We start from the raw sequence: 17,507 nt of genomic DNA, 5'->3' as shown, positions 1-17,507 counted from the left end.
GGTGGGGTAACAGTATAAGTGTGTGTGTGGTGGGGGAGTAACTTGGTGGGGTAACAGTGTAAGTGTGTGTGTGATGGGGAAGTAACTTGGTGGGGTAAAAGTGTAAGTTTGTGTGTGTGGTGGTGGATTAACTTGGTGGGGTAACAGTATAAGTGTGCGTGTGTGTGGTGGGGGAGTAACTTGGTGGGGTAACAGTGTAAGTGTGTGTGTGTGTGTGGTGGTTGAGTAACTTGGTGGGGTAACAGTGTAAGTGTGTGTGTGTGATAGGGAAGTAACTTGGTGGGGTAACAGTGTAAGTGTGTGGGATGGGGAAGTAACTTGGTGTGGTAACAGTATAAGTATGTGAGTATGTGTGATGGGGAAGTAACTTGGTGGGGTAACATTGTAAGTGTGTTTGTGTGTGTGGTGGGGGAGTAACTTGGTGGGGTAACAGTGTATGTGTGTGTGTGTGATGGGGAAGTAACTTGGTTGGGTAACAGTGTAAGTGTGTGTGTGTGGTGGGGGAGTAACTTGGTGGGGTAACAGTGTAAGTGTGTGTGAGTATGTGTGATGGGGAAGTAACTTGGTGGTGTAACATTGTAAGTGTGTTTGTGTGTGTGGTGGGGGAGTAACTTGGTGGGGTAACAGTATAAGTGTACGTGTGTGTGATGGGGAAGTAACTTGGTGGGGTAACAGTATAAGTGTGCATGTGTGTTGTGGGGGAGTAACTTGGTGGGGTAACAGTGTAAGTGTGTGTGTGTGTGTGGTGGTTGAGTAACTTGGTGGGGTAACAGTGTAAGTGTGTGTGTGTGTGATGGTGAAGTAACTTGGTGGGGTAACAGTGTATGTGTGTGTGATGGGGAAGTAACTTGGTGTGGTAACAGTATAAGTATGTGAGTATGTGTGATGGGGAAGTAACTTGGTGGGGTAACATTGTAAGTGTGTTTGTGTGTGTGGTGGGGGAGTAACTTGGTGGGGTAACAGTATAAGTGTGTGTGTGGTGGGTGAGTAACTTGGTGGGTTAACAGTGTAAGTGTGTGTGTGATGGGGAAGTAACTTGGTGGGTTAACAGAATAAGTGTGTGTGAGTGTGGTGGGGGAGTAACTTGGTGGTGTAACAGTGTAAGTGTGTGTGTGGTGGGGGAGTAACTTGGTGGGGTAACAGTGTAAGTGTGTGTGTGGTCGGGGAGTAACTTGGTGGGGTAACAGTGTAAGTGTGTGTGTGTAGTGGGGGAGTAACTTGGTTGGGAAACAGTGTAAGTGTGCGTGTGTGTGTGGTGGAGGAGTAACTTGGTGGGGTAACAGTGTAAGTGTGTGTGTGTGATGTGGAAGTAACTTGGTGGGGTAACAGTATAACTGTGTGTGTGTGTGGTGGGGGAGTAACTTGGTGGGGCAACAGTATAAGTGTCCGTGTGTGTGGTGGGGGAGTAACTTGGTGGGGTAACAGTGTAAGAGTGTGTGATGGGGAAGTAACTTGGTGGGGTAGCAGTGTAAGTGTGTGTGTGGTGGGGGTGTAAATTGGTGGGGTAACAGTGTAAGTGTGTGTGATGGGGAAGTAACTTGGTGGGGTAACAGTGTAAGTGTGTGTGTGGTGGGGGAGTAACTTGGTGTGGTAACAGTATAAGTATGTGAGTATGTGGGATGGGGAAGTAACTTGGTGGGGTAACATTGTAAGTGTGTTTGTGTGTGTGGTGGGGGAGTAACTTGGTGGGGTAACAGTATAAGTGTGCGTGTGTGTGGTGGGGGAGTAACTTGGTGGGGTAACAGTGTAAGAGTGTGTGTGGTGGTTGAGTAACTTGGTGGGGTAACAGTGTAAGTGTTTGTGTGTGTGGTGGGGGAGAAACTTGGTGGGGTAACAGTATAAGAGTGCGTGTGTGTGGTGGGGGAGTAAGTTGGTGGGGTAACAGTGTATGTGTGTGTGTGTGTGTGGTGGTTGAGTAACTTGGTGGGGTAACAGTGTAAGTGTGTGTGTGTGTGATGGGGAAGTAACTTGGTGGGGTAACAGTGTAATTGTGTGTGATGGGGAAGTAACTTGATGGGGTAACAGTATAAGTATGTGAGTATGTGTGATGGGGAAGTAACTTGGTGGGTAACATTGTAAGTGTGTTTGTGTGTGTGGTGGGGGAGTAACTTGGTGGGGTAACAGTATAAGTGTGTGTGTGGTGGGGGAGTAACTTGGTGGGGTAACAGTGTAAGTGTGTGTGTGATGGGGAAGTAACTTGGTGGGGTAAAAGTGTAAGTTTGTGTGTGTGGTGGGGGAGTAACTTGGTGGGGTAACAGTGTAAGTGTGTGTGTGTGTGGACGGGGAGTAACTTGGTGGGGTAACAGTATAAGTGTGTGTGTGTGTGGGGGGGGGAGTAACTTGGTTGGGTAACAGTATAAGTGTGTGTGTGTGTGTGGTGGGGGAGTAACTTGGTGGGGTAACAGTGTAAGTGTGTGTGTGATGGGGAAGTAACTTGGTGGGGTAACAGTGTAAGTGTGTGTGTGTGGTGGGGGAGTAACTTGGTCGGGTAACACTGTAAGTGTGTGTGAGTATGTGTGATGGGGAAGTAACTTGGTGGGGTAACATTGTAAGTGTCTTTGTGTGTGTGGTGGGGGAGTAACTTGGTGGGGTAACAGTATAATTGTGCGTGTGTGTGATGGGGAAGTAACTTGGTGGGGTAACAGTATAAGTGTGCGTGTGTGTGGTGGGGGAGTAACTTGGTGGGGTAACAGTGTAAGTGTGTGTGTGATGGGGAAGTAACTTGGTGGGGTAACAGTGTAAGTGTGTGTGTGTGGTGGGGGAGTAACTTGGTGGGGTAACAGTGTATGTGTGTGTGAGTATGTGTGATGGGGAAGTAACTTGGTGGGGTAACATTGTAAGTGTGTTTGTGTGTGTGGTGGGGGAGTAACTTGGTGGGGTAACAGTATAAGTGTGCGTGTGTGTGGTGGTTGAGTAACTTGGTGGGGTAACAGTGTAAGTGTGTGAGTGTGTGATGGGGAAGTAACTTGGTGGGGTAACAGTGTAAGTATGTGTGATGGGGAAGTAACTTGGTGGGGTAACATTGTAAGTGTGTTTGTGTGTGTGGTGGGGGAGTAACTTGGTGGGGTAACAGTGTAAGTGTGTGTGTGTGTGTGATGGGGAAGTAACTTGGTGGGGTAACATTGTAAGTGTGTTTGTGTGTGTGGTGGGGGAGTAACTTGGTGGGGTAACAGTATAAGCGTGCATGTGTGTGATGGGGAAGTAACTTGGTGGGGTAACAGTATAAGTTTGCGTGTGTGTTGTGGGGGACTAACTTGGTGGGGTAACAGTGTAAGTGTGTGTGTGTGTGTGGTGGTTGAGTAACTTGCTGGGGTAACAGTGTAAGTGTGTGTGTGTGTGATGGGGAAGTAACTTGGTGGGGTAACAGTGTAAGTGTGTGTGATGGGGAAGTAACTTGGTGTGGTAACAGTATAAGTATGTGAGTAAGTGTGATGGGGAAGTAACTTGGTGGGGTAACAGTATAAGTGTGTGTGTGGTGGGGGAGTAACTTGGTGGGTTAACAGGGTAAGTGTGTGTGTGATGGGGAAGTAACTTGGTGGGGTAACAGTATAAGTGTGTGTGAGTGTGGTGGGGGAGTAACTTGGTGGTGTAACAGTGTAAGTGTGTGTGTGGTGGGGGAGTAACTTGGTGGGGTAGCAGTATAAGTGTGCGTGTGTGAGGTGGGGGAGTAACTTGGTGGGGTAACAGTGTAAGTGTGTGTGTGTGTGTGGTGGTTGAGTAACTTGGTGGGGTAACAGTGTAAGTGTGTGTGTGTGTGATGGGGAAGTAACTTGGTGGGGTAACAGTGTAAGTGTGTGTGATGGGGAAGTAATTTGATGGGGTAACAGTATAAGTATGTGAGTATGTGTGATGGGGAAGTAACTTGGTGGGGTAACATTGTAAGTGTGTTTGTGTGTGTGGTGGGGGAGTAACTTGGTGGGGTAACAGTATAAGTGTGTTTGTGGTGGGGGAGTAACTTGGTGGGGTAACAGTGTAAGTGTGTGTGAGTATGTGTGATGGGGAAGTAACTTGGTGAGGTAACATTGTAAGTGTGTTTGTGTGTGTGGTGGGGGAGTAACTTGGTGGGGTAACAGTATAAGTGTGCGTGTGTGTGGTGGGGGAGTAACTTGGTGGGGTAACAGTGTAAGTGTGTGTGTGTGTGTGGTGGTTGAGTAACTTGGTGGGGTAACAGTTTAAGTGTGTGTGTGTGTGATGGGGAAGTAACTTGGTGGGGTAACAGTGTAAGTGTGTGTGATGGGGAAGTAACTTGGTGTGGTAACAGTATAAGTATGTGAGTATGTGTGATGGGGAAGTAACTTGGTGGGGTAACATTGTAAGTGTGTTTGTGTGTGTGGTGGGGGAGTAACTTGGTGGGGTAACTGTGTAAGTGTGTGTGTGTGATGGGGAAGTAACTTGGTGGGGTAACAGTGTAAGTGTGTGTGTGTGGTGGGGGAGTAACTTGGTGGGGTAACAGTGTAAGTGTGTGTGAGTATGTGTGACGGGGAAGTAACTTGGTGGGGTAACATTGTAAGTGTGTTTGTGTGTGTGGTGGGGGAGTAACTTGGTGGGGTAACAGTATAAGTGTGTGTGTGTGTGATGGGGAAGTAACTTGGTGGGGTAACAGTATAAGTGTGCGTGTGTGTTCTGGGGGAGTAACTTTTTGGGGTAACAGTGTAAGTGTGTGTGTGTGTGTGGTGGTTGAGTAACTTGGTGGGGTAACAGTGTAAGTGTGTGTGTGTGTAATGGGGAAGTAACTTGGTGGGGTAACAGTGTAAGTGTGTGTGATGGGGAAGTAACTTGGTGTGGTAACAGTATAAGTATGTGAGTATGTGTGATGGGGAAGTAACTTGGTGGGGTAACATTGTAAGTGTGTTTGTGTGTGTGGTCGGGGAGAAACTTGGTGGGGTAACAGTATAAGTGGGTGTGTGGTGGGGGAGTAACTTGGTGGGTTAACAGTGTAAGTGTGTGTGTGATGGGGAAGTAACTTGGTGGGGTAACAGTATAAGTGTGTGTGAGTGTGGTGGGGGAGTCACTTGGTGGTGTAACAGTGTAAGTGTGTGTGTGGTGGGGGAGTAACTTGGTGGGGTAACAGTGTAAGTGTGTGTGTGTTCGGGGAGTAACTTTGTGGGGTAACAGTGTAAGTGTGTGTGTGTAGTGGGGGAGTAACTTGGTTGGGCAACAGTGTAAGTGTGTGTGTGTGTGTGGTGGAGGAGTAACTTGGTGGGGTAACAGTGTAAGTGTGTGTGATGGGGAAGTAACTTGGTGTGGTAACAGTATAAGTATGTGAGTAAGTGTGATGGGGAAGTAACTTGGTGGGGTAACAGTATAAGTGTGTGTGTGGTGGTGGAGTAACTTGGTGGGGTAACAGTGTAAGTGTGTGTGTGTAGTGGGGGAGTAACTTGGTTGGGCAACAGTGTAAGTGTGTGTGTGTGTGTGGTGGAGGAGTATCTTGGTGGGGTAACAGTGTAAGTGTGTGTGTGTGTGTGATGTGGAAGTAACTTGGTGGGGTAACAGTATAACTGTGTGTGTGTGTGGTGGGGGAGTAACTTGGTGGGGTAGCAGTGTAAGTGTGTGTGTGATGGGGAAGTAACTTGGTGAGGTAACAGTGTAAGTGTGTGTGATGGGGAAGTAACTTGGTGTGGTCACAGTATAAGTATGTGAGTATGTGTGATGGGGAAGTAACTTGGTGGGGTAACATTGTAAGTGTGTTTGTGTGTGTGGTGGGGGAGTAACTTGGTGGGTTAACAGTGTAAGTGTGCGTGTGATGGGGAAGTAAATTGGTGGGGTAACAGTATAAGTGTGTGTGAGTGTGGTGGGGGAGTAACTTGGTGGTGTAACAGTGTAAGTGTGTGTGTGGTGGGGGAGTAACTTGGTGGGGTAACAGTATAAGTGTGTGTGAGTGTGGTGGGGGAGTAACTTGGTGGTGTAACAGTGTAAGTGTGTGTGTGGTGGGGGAGTAACTTGGTGGGGTAACAGTATAAGTGTGCGTGTGTGTGGTGGGGGAGTAACTTGGTGGGGTAACAGTGTAAGTGTGTGTGTGTGTGTGGTGGTTGAGTAACTAGGTGGGGTAACAGTGTAAGTGTGTGTGTGTGTGATGGGGAAGTAACTTGGTGGGGTAACAGTGTAAGTGTGTGTGATGGGGAAGTAACTTGATGGGGTAACTGTATACGTATGTGAGTATGTGTGATGGGGAAGTAACTTGGTGGGGTAACATTGTAAGTGTGTTTGTGTGTGTGGTGGGGGAGTAACTTGGTGGGGTAACAGTATAAGTGTGTGTGTGGTGGGGGAGTAACTTGGTGGGGTAACAGTGTAAGTGTGTGTGATGGGGAAGTAACTTGGTGGGGTAACAGTGTAAGTGTGTGTGTGTGGTGGTGGAGTAACTTGGTGGGGTAACAGTGTAAGTGTGTGTGAGTATGTGTGATGGGGAAGTAACTTGGTGGGGTAACATTGTAAGTGTGTTTGTGTGTGTGGTGGGGGAGTAACTTGGTGGGGTAACAGTATAAGTGTGCGTGTGTGTGGTGGGGGAGTAACTTGGTGGGGTAACAGTGTAAGTGTGTGTGTGGTGGTTGAGTAACTTGGTGGGGTAACAGTGTAAGTGTTTGTGTGTGTGGTGGGGGAGTAACTTGGTGGGGTAACAGTATAAGTGTGCGTGTGTGTGGTGGGGGAGTAAGTTGGTGGGGTAACAGTGTAAGTGTGTGTGTGTGATGGGGAAGTAACTTGGTGGGGTAACAGTGTAAGTGTGTGTGATGGGGAAGTAACTTGATGGGGTAACAGTATAAGTATGTGAGTATGTGTGATGGGGAAGTAACTTGGTGGGTAACATTGTAAGTGTGTTTGTGTGTGTGGTGGTGGAGTAACTTGGTGGGGTAACAGTATTAGTGTGTGTGTGGTGGGGGAGTAACTTGGTGGGGTAACAGTGTAAGTGTGTGTGTGATGGGGAAGTAACTTGGTGGGGTAACAGTGTAAGTTTGTGTGTGGTGGGGGAGTAACTTGGTGGGGTAACAGTGTAAGTGTGTGTGTGTGGACGGGTAGTAACTTGGTGGGGTAACAGTATAAGTGTGTGTGTGTGTGTGAGGGGGAGTAACTTGGTTGGGTAACAGTATAAGTGTGTGTGTGTGTGTGGTGGGGGAGTAACTTGGTTGGTAACAGTGTAAGTGTGTGCGTGATGGGGAAGTAACTTGGTGGGGTAACAGTGTAAGTGTGTTTGTGTGTGTGGTGGGGTATTAACTTGGTGGGGTAAGTGTAAGTGTGTGTGTGTGATGGGGAAGTAACTTGGTTGGGTAACAGTGTAAGTGTGTGTGTGTGGTGGGGGAGTAACTTGGTGTGGTAACAGTGTAAGTGTGTGTGAGTATGTGTGATGGGGAAGTAACTTGGTGGTGTAACATTGTAAGTGTGTTTGTGTGTGTGGTGGGGGAGTAACTTGGTGGGGTAACAGTATAAGTGTACGTGTGTGTGATGGGGAAGTAACTTGGTGGGGTAACAGTATAAGTGTGCATGTGTGTTGTTTGGGAGTAACTTGGTGGGGTAACAGTGTAAATGTGTGTGTGTGTGTGTGGTGGTTGAGTAACTTGGTGGGGTAACAGTGTAAGTGTGTGTGTTTGTGATGGTGAAGTAACTTCGTGGGGTAACAGTGTATGTGTGTGTGATGGGGAAGTAACTTGGTGTGGTAACAGTATAAGTATGTGAGTATGTGTGATGGGGAAGTAACTTGGTGGGGTAACATTGTAAGTGTGTTTGTGTGTGTGGTGGGGGAGTAACTTGGTGGGGTAACAGTATAAGTGTGTGTGTGGTGGGGGAGTTACTTGGTGGGTTAACAGTGTAAGTGTGTGTGAGTAGTGGGGGAGTAACTTGGTTGGGCAACAGTGTTAGTGTGCGTGTGTGTGGTGGAGGAGTAACTTGGTGGGGTAACAGTGTAAGTGTGTGTGTGTGTGTGATGTGGAAGTAACTTGGTGGGGTAACAGTATAACTGTGTGTGTGTGTGGTGGGGGAGTAACTTGGTGGGGTAGCAGTGTAAGTGTGTGTGTGATGGGGAAGTAACTTGGTGGGGTAACAGTGTAAGTGTGTGTGATGGGGAAGTAACTTGGTGGGGTAACAGTATAAGTGTGTGTGTGGTGGGGGAGTAATTTGGTGGGGTAACAGTGTGTTAGTGTGTGTGAGGTGGGGGAGTAACTTGGTGTGGTAACAGTGTAAGTGTGTGTGGTCGGGGAGTAACTTGGTGGGGTAACAGTGTAAGTGTGTGTGGGGGGAGTAACTTTGTGGGGTAACAGTATAAGTGAGTGTGTGTCTGTGTGGTGGGGGTGTAACTTGGTGGGGTAACAGTGTAAGTGTGTGCGTGGTGGGGGAGTGTGTGTGGTGGGGGAGTAACTTGGTGGAGTAACAGTATAAGTGTGTGTGTGTGTGTGATGGGGAAGTAACTTGGTGGGTTAACAGTATAAGTGTGCGTGTGTGTGGTGGGGGAGTAACTTGGTGGGGTAACAGTGTAAGAGTGTGTGATGGGGAAGTAACTTGGTGGGGTAGCAGTGTAAGTGTGTGTGTGGTGGGGGTGTAACTTGGTGGGGTAACAGTGTAAGTGTGTGTGATGGGGAAGTAACTTGGTGGGGTAAAAGTGTAAGTGTTTGTGTGGTGGGGGAGTAACTTGGTGGGGTAACAGTGTAAGTGTGTGTGATGGGGAAGTAACTTGGTGTGGTAACAGTATAAGTATGTGAGTATGTGGGATGGGGAAGTAACTTGGTGGGGTAACATTGTAAGTGTGTTTGTGTGTGTGGTGGGGGAGTAACTTGGTGGGGTAACAGTATAAGTGTGCGTGTATGTGGTGGGGGAGTAACTTGGTGGGGTAACAGTGTAAGTGTGTGTGTGGTGGGGGAGTAACTTGGTGGGGTAACAGTATAAGTGTGCATGTGTGTGGTGGGGGAGTAAGTTGGTGGGGTAACAGTGTATGTGTGTGTGTGTGTGTGTGGTGGTTGAGTAACTTGGTGGGGTAACCGTGTAAGTGTGTGTGTGTGATGGGGAAGTAACTTGGTGGGGTAACAGTATTAGTATGTGAGTATGTGTGATGGGGAAGTAACTTGGTGGGTAACATTGTAAGTGTGTTTGTGTGTGTGGTGGGGGAGTAACTTGGTGGGGTAACAGTATAAGTGTGTGTGTGGTGGGGGAGTAAATTGGTGGGGTAACAGTGTAAGTGTGTGTGATGGGGAAGTAACTTGATGGGGTAACAGTATAAGTATGTGAGTATGTGTGATGGGGAAGTAACTTGGTGGGTAACATTGTAAGTGTGTTTGTGTGTGTGGTGGGGGAGTAACTTGGTGGGGTAACAGTATAAGTGTGTGTGTGGTGGGGGAGTAACTTGGTGGGGTAACAGTGTAAGTGTGTGTGTGATGGGGAAGTAACTTGTTGGGGTAACAGTGTAAGTTTGTGTGTGTGGTGGGGGAGTAACTTGGTGGGGTAACAGTGTAAGTGTGTGTTTGTGGACGGGGAGTAACTTGGTGGGGTAACAGTATAAGTGTTTGTGTGTGTTGGGGGGGAGTAACTTGGTTGGGTAACAGTATAAGTGTGTGTGTGTGTGTGGTGGGGGAGTAACTTGGTGGGGTAACAGTGTAAGTGTGTGCGTGATGGGGAAGTAACTTGGTGGGGTAACAGTGTTAGTGTGTGTGTGGTGGGGGAGTAACTTGGTGGGGTAACAGTGTAAGAGTGTGTGATGGGGAAGTAACTTGGTGGGGTAGCAGTGTAAGTGTGTGTGTGGTGGGGGTGTAACTTGGTGGGGTAACAGTGTAAATGTGTGTGATGGGGAAGTAACTTGGTGGGGTAAAAGTGTAAGTGTTTGTGTGGTGGGGGAGTAACTTGGTGGGGTAACAGTGTAAGTGTGTGTGATGGGGAAGTAACTTGGTGTGGTAACAGTATAAGTATGTGAGTATGTGGGATGGGGAAGTAACTTGGTGGGGTAACATTGTAAGTGTGTTTGTGTGTGTGGTGGGGGAGTAACTTGGTGGGGTAACAGTATAAGTGTGCGTGTATGTGGTGGGGGAGTAACTTGGTGGGGTAACAGTGTAAGTGTGTGTGTGGTGGGGGAGTAACTTGGTGGGGTAACAGTATAAGTGTGCATGTGTGTGGTGGGGGAGTAAGTTGGTGGGGTAACAGTGTATGTGTGTGTGTGTGTGTGGTGGTTGAGTAACTTGGTGGGGTAACAGTGTAAGTGTGTGTGTGTGATGGGGAAGTAACTTGGTGGGGTAACAGTATTAGTATGTGAGTATGTGTGATGGGGAAGTAACTTGGTGGGTAACATTGTAAGTGTGTTTGTGTGTGTGGTGGGGGAGTAACTTGGTGGGGTAACAGTATAAGTGTGTGTGTGGTGGGGGAGTAACTTGGTGGGGTAACAGTGTAAGTGTGTGTGATGGGGAAGTAACTTGATGGGGTAACAGTATAAGTATGTGAGTATGTGTGATGGGGAAGTAACTTGGTGGGTAACATTGTAAGTGTGTTTGTGTGTGTGGTGGGGGAGTAACTTGGTGGGGTAACAGTATAAGTGTGTGTGTGGTGGGGGAGTAACTTGGTGGGGTAACAGTGTAAGTGTGTGTGTGATGGGGAAGTAACTTGTTGGGGTAACAGTGTAAGTTTGTGTGTGTGGTGGGGGAGTAACTTGGTGGGGTAACAGTGTAAGTGTGTGTTTGTGGACGGGGAGTAACTTGGTGGGGTAACAGTATAAGTGTTTGTGTGTGTTGGGGGGGAGTAACTTGGTTGGGTAACAGTATAAGTGTGTGTGTGTGTGTGGTGGGGGAGTAACTTGGTGGGGTAACAGTATAAGTGTGTGCGTGATGGGGAAGTAACTTGGTGGGGTAACAGTGTTAGTGTGTGTGTGGTGGGGGAGTAACTTGGTGGGGTAACACTGTAAGTGTGTGTGAGTATGTGTGATGGGAAAGTAACTTGGTGGGGTAACATTGTAAGTTTGTTTGTGTGTGTGATGGGGGAGTAACTTGGTGGGGTAACAGTATAATTGTGCGTGTGTGTGATGGGGAAGTAAGTTGGTGGGGTAACAGTATAAGTGTGCGTGTGTGTGGTGGGGGAGTAACTTGGTGGGGTAACAGTGTAAGTGTGTGTGTGATGGGGAAGTAACTTGGTGGGGTAACAGTATAAGTGTGTGTGTGGTGGGGGAGTAACTTGGTGGGGTAACAGTGTATGTGTGTGTGAGTATGTGTGATGGGGAAGTAACTTGGTGGGGTAACATTGTAAGTGTGTTTGTGTGTGTGGTGGGGGAGTAACTTGGTGGGGTAACAGTATAAGTGTGCGTGTGTGTGGTGGTTGAGTAACTTGGTGGGGTAACAGTGTAAGTGTGTGTGTGAGTGATGGGGATGTAACTTGGTGGGGTAACAGTGTAAGTGTGTGTGATGGGGAAGTAACTTGGTGTGGTAACAGTATAAGTATGTGAGTATGTGTGATGGGGAAGTAACTTGGTGGGGTAACATTGTAAGTGTGTTTGTGTGTGTGGTGGGGGAGTAACTTGGTGGGGTAACAGTGTAAGTGTGTGTGTGTGATGGGGAAGTAACTTGGTTGGGTAACAGTGTAAGTGTGTGTGTGTGGTGGGGGAGTAACTTGGTGGGGTAACAGTGTAAGTGTGTGTGAGTATGTGTGATGGGGAAGTAACTTGGTGGGGTAACATTGTAAGTGTGTTTGTGTGTGTGGTGGGGGAGTAACTTGGTGGGGTAACAGTATAAGCGTGCGTGTGTGTGATGGGGAAGTAACTTGGTGGGGTAACAGTATAAGTGTGCGTGTGTGTTGTGGGGGAGTAACTTGGTGGGGTAACAGTGTAAGTGTGTGTGTGTGTGTGGTGGTTGAGTAACTTGGTGGGGTAACATTGTAAGTGTGTGTGTGTGTGATGGGGAAGTAACTTGGTGGGGTAACAGTGTAAGTGTGTGTGATGGGGAAGTAACTTGGTGTGGTAACAGTATAAGTATGTGAGTAAGTGTGATGGGGAAGTAACTTGGTGGGGTAACAGTATAAGTGTGTGTGTGGTGGGGGAGTAACTTGGTGGGTTAACAGTGTAAGTGTGTGTGTGATGGGGAAGTAACTTGGTGGGGTAACAGTATAAGTCTGTGTGAGTGTGGTGGGGGAGTAACTTGGTGGTGTAACAGTGTAAGTGTGTGTGTGGTGGGGGAGTAACTTGGTGGGGTAACAGTACAAGTGTGCGTGTGTGTGGTGGGGGAGTAACTTGGTGGGGTAACAGTGTAAGTGTGTGTGTGTGTGTGGTGGTTGAGTAACTTGGTGGGGTAACAGTGTAAGTGTGTGTGTGTGTGATGGGGAAGTAACTTGGTGGGGTAACAGTGTAAGTGTGTGTGATGGGGAAGTAACTTGATGGGGTAACAGTATAAGTATGTGAGTATGTGTGATGGGGAAGTAACTTGGTGAGGTAACATTGTAAGTGTGTTTGTGTGTGTGGTGGGGAGTAACTTGGTGGGGTAACAGTATAAGTGTGTGTGGGGTGGGGGAGTAACTTGGTGGGGTAACAGTGTAAGTGTGTGTGTGTGGTGGGGGAGTAACTTGGTGGGGTAACAGTGTAAGTGTGTGTGAGTATGTGTGATGGGGAAGTAACTTGGTGGGGTAACATTGTAAGTGTGTTTGTGTGTGTGGTGGGGGAGTAACATGGTGGGGTAACAGTATAAGTGTGCGTGTGTGTGGTGGGGGAGTAACTTGGTGGGGTAACAGTGTAAGTGTGTGTGTGTGTGTGTGGTGGTTGAGTAACTTGGTGGGGTAACAGTGTAAGTGTGTGTGTGTGTGATGGGGAAGTAACTTGGTGGGGTAACAGTGTAAGTGTGTGTGATAGGGAAGTAACTTGGTGTGGTAACAGTATAAGTATGTGAGTATGTGTGATGGGGAAGTAACTTGGTGGGGTAACATTGTAAGTGTGTTTGTGTGTGTGGTGGGGGAGTAACTTGGTGGGTTAACTGTGTAAGTGTGTGTGTGTGATGGGGAAGTAACTTGGTGGGGTAACAGTGTAAGTGTGTGTGTGTGGTGGGGGAGTAACTTGGTGGGGTAACAGTGTAAGTGTGTGTGAGTATGTGTGACGGGGAAGTAATTTGGTGGGGTAACATTGTAAGTGTGTTTGTGTGTGTGGTGGGGGAGTAACTTGGTGGGGTAACAGTATAAGTGTGCGTGATGGGGAAGTAACTTGGTGGGGTAACAGTATAAGTGTGCGTGTGTGTTGTGGGGGAGTAACTTTTTGGGGTAACAGTGTAAGTGTGTGTGTGTGTGTGGTGGTTGAGTAACTTGGTTGGGTAACAGTGTAAGTGTGTGTGTGTGTGATGGGGAAGTAACTTGGTGGGGTAACAGTGTAAGTGTTTGTGATGGGGAAGTAACTTGGTGTGGTCACAGTATAAGTATGTGAGTATGTGTGATGGGGAAGTAACTTGGTGGGGTAACATTGTAAGTGTGTTTGTGTGTGTGGTGGGGGAGTAACTTGGTGGGTTAACAGTGTAAGTGTGCGTGTGATGGGGAAGTAACTTGGTGGGGTCACAGTATAAGTGTGTGTGAGTGTGGTGGGGGAGTAACTTGGTGGTGTAACAGTGTAAGTGTGTGTGTGGTGGGGGAGTAACTTGGTGGGGTAACAGTATAAGTGTGTGTGAGTGTGGTGGGGGAGTAACTTGGTGGTGTAACAGTGTAAGTGTGTGTGTGGTGGGGGAGTAACTTGGTGGGGTAACAGTATAAGTGTGCTTTTGTGTGTGGTGGGGGAGTAACTTGGTGGGGTAACAGTGTAAGTGTGTGTGTGTGTGTGGTGGTTGAGTAACTAGGTGGGGTAACAGTGTAAGTGTGTGTGTGTGTGATGGGGAAGTAACTTGGTGGGGTAACAGTGTAAGTGTGTGTGATGGGGAAGTAACTTGATGGGGTAACTGTATAAGTATGTGAGTATGTGTGATGGGGAAGTAACTTGGTGGGGTAACATTGTAAGTGTGTTTGTGTGTGTGGTGGGGGAGTAACTTGGTGGGGTAACAGTATAAGTGTGTGTGTGGTGGGGGAGTAACTTGGTGGGGTAACAGTGTAAGTGTGTGTGATGGGGAAGTAACTTGGTGGGGTAACAGTGTAAGTGTGTGTGTGTGGTGGTGGAGTAACTTGGTGGGGTAACAGTGTAAGTGTGTGTGAGTATGTGTGATGGGGAAGTAACTTGGTGGGGTAACATTGTAAGTGTGTTTGTGTGTGTGGTGGGGGAGTAACTTGGTGGGGTAACAGTATAAGTGTGCGTGTGTGTGGTGGGGGAGTAACTTGGTGGGGTAACAGTGTAAGTGTGTGTGTGGTGGTTGAGTAACTTGGTGGGGTAACAGTGTAAGTGTTTGTGTGTGTGGTGGGGGAGTAACTTGGTGGGGTAACAGTATAAGTGTGCATGTGTGTGGTGGGGGAGTAAGTTGGTGGGGTAACAGTGTATGTGTGTGTGTGTGGTGGTTGAGTAACTTGGTGGGGTAACAGTGTAAGTGTGTGTGTGTGATGGGGAAGTAACTTGGTGGGGTAACAGTGTAAGTGTGTGTGATGGGGAAGTAACTTGATGGGGTAACAGTATAAGTATGTGAGTATGTGTGATGGGGAAGTAACTTGGTGGGTAACATTGTAAGTGTGTTTGTGTGTGTGGTGGGGGAGTAACTTGGTGGGGTAACAGTATAAGTGTGTGTGTGGTGGGGAAGTAACTTGGTGGGGTAACAGTGTAAGTGTGTGTGTGAAGGGGAAGTAACTTGGTGGGGTAACAGTGTAAGTTTGTGTGTGTGGTGGGGGAGTAACTTGGTGGGGTAACAGTGTAAGTGTGTGTGTGGACGGGGAGTAACTTGGTGGGGTAACAGTATAAGTGTGTGTGTGTGTGTGGGGGGGAGTAACTTGGTTGGGTAACAGTATAAGTGTGTGTGTGTGTGTGGTGGGGGAGTAACTTCGTTGGTAACAGTGTAAGTGTGTGCGTGATGGGGAAGTAACTTGGTGGGGTAACAGTGTAAGTGTGTTTGTGTGTGTGGTGGGGGATTAACTTGGTGGGGTAAGTGTAAGTGTGTGTGTGTGATGGGGAAGTAACTTGGTTGGGTAACAGTGTAAGTGTGTGTGTGTGGTGGGGGAGTAACTTGGTGGGGTAACAGTGTAAGTGTGTGTGAGTATGTGTGATGGGGAAGTAACTTGGTGGTGTAACATTGTAAGTGTGTTTGTGTGTGTGGTGGGGGAGTAACTTGGTGGGGTAACAGTATAAGTGTACGTGTGTGTGATGGGAAAGTAACTTGGTGGGGTAACAGTATAAGTGTGCATGTGTGTTGTTTGGGAGTAACTTGGTGGGGTAACAGTGTAAGTGTGTGTGTGTGTGTGTGTGGTGGTTGAGTAACTTGGTGGGGTAACAGTGTAAGTGTGTGTGTTTGTGATGGTGAAGTAACTTCGTGGGGTAACAGTGTATGTGTGTGTGATGGGGAAGTAACTTGGTGTGGTAACAGTATAAGTATGTGAGTATGTGTGATGGGGAAGTAACTTGGTGGGGTAACATTGTAAGTGTGTTTGTGTGTGTGGTGGGGGAGTAACTTGGTGGGGTAACAGTATAAGTGTGTGTGTGGTGGGGGAGTTACTTGGTGGGTTAACAGTGTAAGTGTGTGTGAGTAGTGGGGGAGTAACTTTGTTGGGCAACAGTGTTAGTGTGCGTGTGTGTGTGTGGTGGAGGAGTAACTTGGTGGGGTAACAGTGTAAGTGTGTGTGTGTGTGTGATGTGGAAGTAACTTGGTGGGGTAACAGTTTAACTGTGTGTGTGTGTGGTGGGGGAGTAACTTGGTGGGGTAGCAGTGTAAGTGTGTGTGTGATGGGGAAGTAACTTGGTGGGGTAACAGTGTAAGTGTGTGTGATGGGGAAGTAACTTGGTGGGGTAACAGTATAAGTGTGTGTGTGGTGGGGGAGTAACTTGGTGGGGTAACAGTGTAAGTGTGTGTGAGGTGGGGGAGTAACTTGGTGTGGTAACAGTGTAAGTGTGTGTGGTCGGGGAGTAACTTGGTGGGGTAACAGTGTAAGTGTGTGTGGGGGGAGTAACTTTGTGGGGTAACAGTATAAGTGAGTGTGTGTCTGTGTGGTGGGGGTGTAACTTGGTGGGGTAACAGTGTAAGTGTGTGCGTGGTGGGGGAGTGTGTGTGGTGGGGGAGTAACTTGGTGGAGTAACAGTATAAGTGTGTGTGTGTGTGTGATGGGGAAGTAACTTGGTGGGGTAACAGTATAAGTGTGCATGTGTGTGGTGGGGGAGTAACTTGGTGGGGTAACAGTGTAAGAGTGTGTGATGGGGAAGTAACTTGGTGGGGTAGCAGTGTAAGTGTGTGTGTGGTGGGGGTGTAACTTGGTGGGGTAACAGTGTAAGTGTGTGTGATGGGGAAGTAACTTGGTGGGGTAAAAGTGTAAGTGTTTGTGTGGTGGGGGAGTAACTTGGTGGGGTAACAGTGTAAGTGTGTGTGTGATGGGGAAGTAACTTGGTGGGGTAACATTGTAAGTGTGTTTGTGTGTGTGGTGGGGGAGTAACTTGGTGGGGTAACAGTATAAGTGTGCGTGTGTGTGGTGGTTGAGTAACTTGGTGGGGTAACAGTGTAAGTGTGTGTGTGAGTGATGGGGATGTAACTTGGTGGGGTAACAGTGTAAGTGTGTGTGATGGGGAAGTAACTTGGTGTGGTAACAGTATAAGTATGTGAGTATGTGTGATGGGGAAGTAACTTGGTGGGGTAACATTGTAAGTGTGTTTGTGTGTGTGGTGGGGGAGTAACTTGGTGGGGTAACAGTGTAAGTGTGTGTGTGTGATGGGGAAGTAACTTGGTTGGGTAACAGTGTAAGTGTGTGTGTGTGGTGGGGGAGTAACTTGGTGGGGTAACAGTGTAAGTGTGTGTGAGTATGTGTGATGGGGAAGTAACTTGGTGGGGTAACATTGTAAGTGTGTTTGTGTGTGTGGTGGGGGAGTAACTTGGTGGGGTAACAGTATAAGCGTGCGTGTGTGTGATGGGGAAGTAACTTGGTGGGGTAACAGTATAAGTGTGCGTGTGTGTTGTGGGGGAGTAACTTGGTGGGGTAACAGTGTAAGTGTGTGTGTGTGTGTGGTGGTTGAGTAACTTGGTGGGGTAACATTGTAAGTGTGTGTGTGTGTGATGGGGAAGTAACTTGGTGGGGTAACAGTGTAAGTGTGTGTGATGGGGAAGTAACTTGGTGTGGTAACAGTATAAGTATGTGAGTAAGTGTGATGGGGAAGTAACTTGGTGGGGTAACAGTATAAGTGTGTGTGTGGTGGGGGAGTAACTTGGTGGGTTAACAGTGTAAGTGTGTGTGTGATGGGGAAGTAACTTGGTGGGGTAACAGTATAAGTCTGTGTGAGTGTGGTGGGGGAGTAACTTGGTGGTGTAACAGTGTAAGTGTGTGTGTGTGTGTGGTGGTTGAGTAACTTGGTGGGGTAACAGTGTAAGTGTGTGTGTGTGTGATGGGGAAGTAACTTGGTGGGGTAACAGTGTAAGTGTGTGTGATGGGGAAGTAACTTGATGGGGTAACAGTATAAGTATGTGAGTATGTGTGATGGG

The sequence above is a fragment of the Taudactylus pleione genome, unplaced genomic scaffold (assembly GCF_031769625.1).
Source record: "Taudactylus pleione unplaced genomic scaffold, aTauple2 ptg000506l, whole genome shotgun sequence".
Classification (NCBI taxonomy): domain Eukaryota; kingdom Metazoa; phylum Chordata; class Amphibia; order Anura; family Myobatrachidae; genus Taudactylus; species Taudactylus pleione.
The sequence above is the reverse complement of the archived record's forward strand: the minus strand, read 5'-3'. Positions refer to the sequence as shown.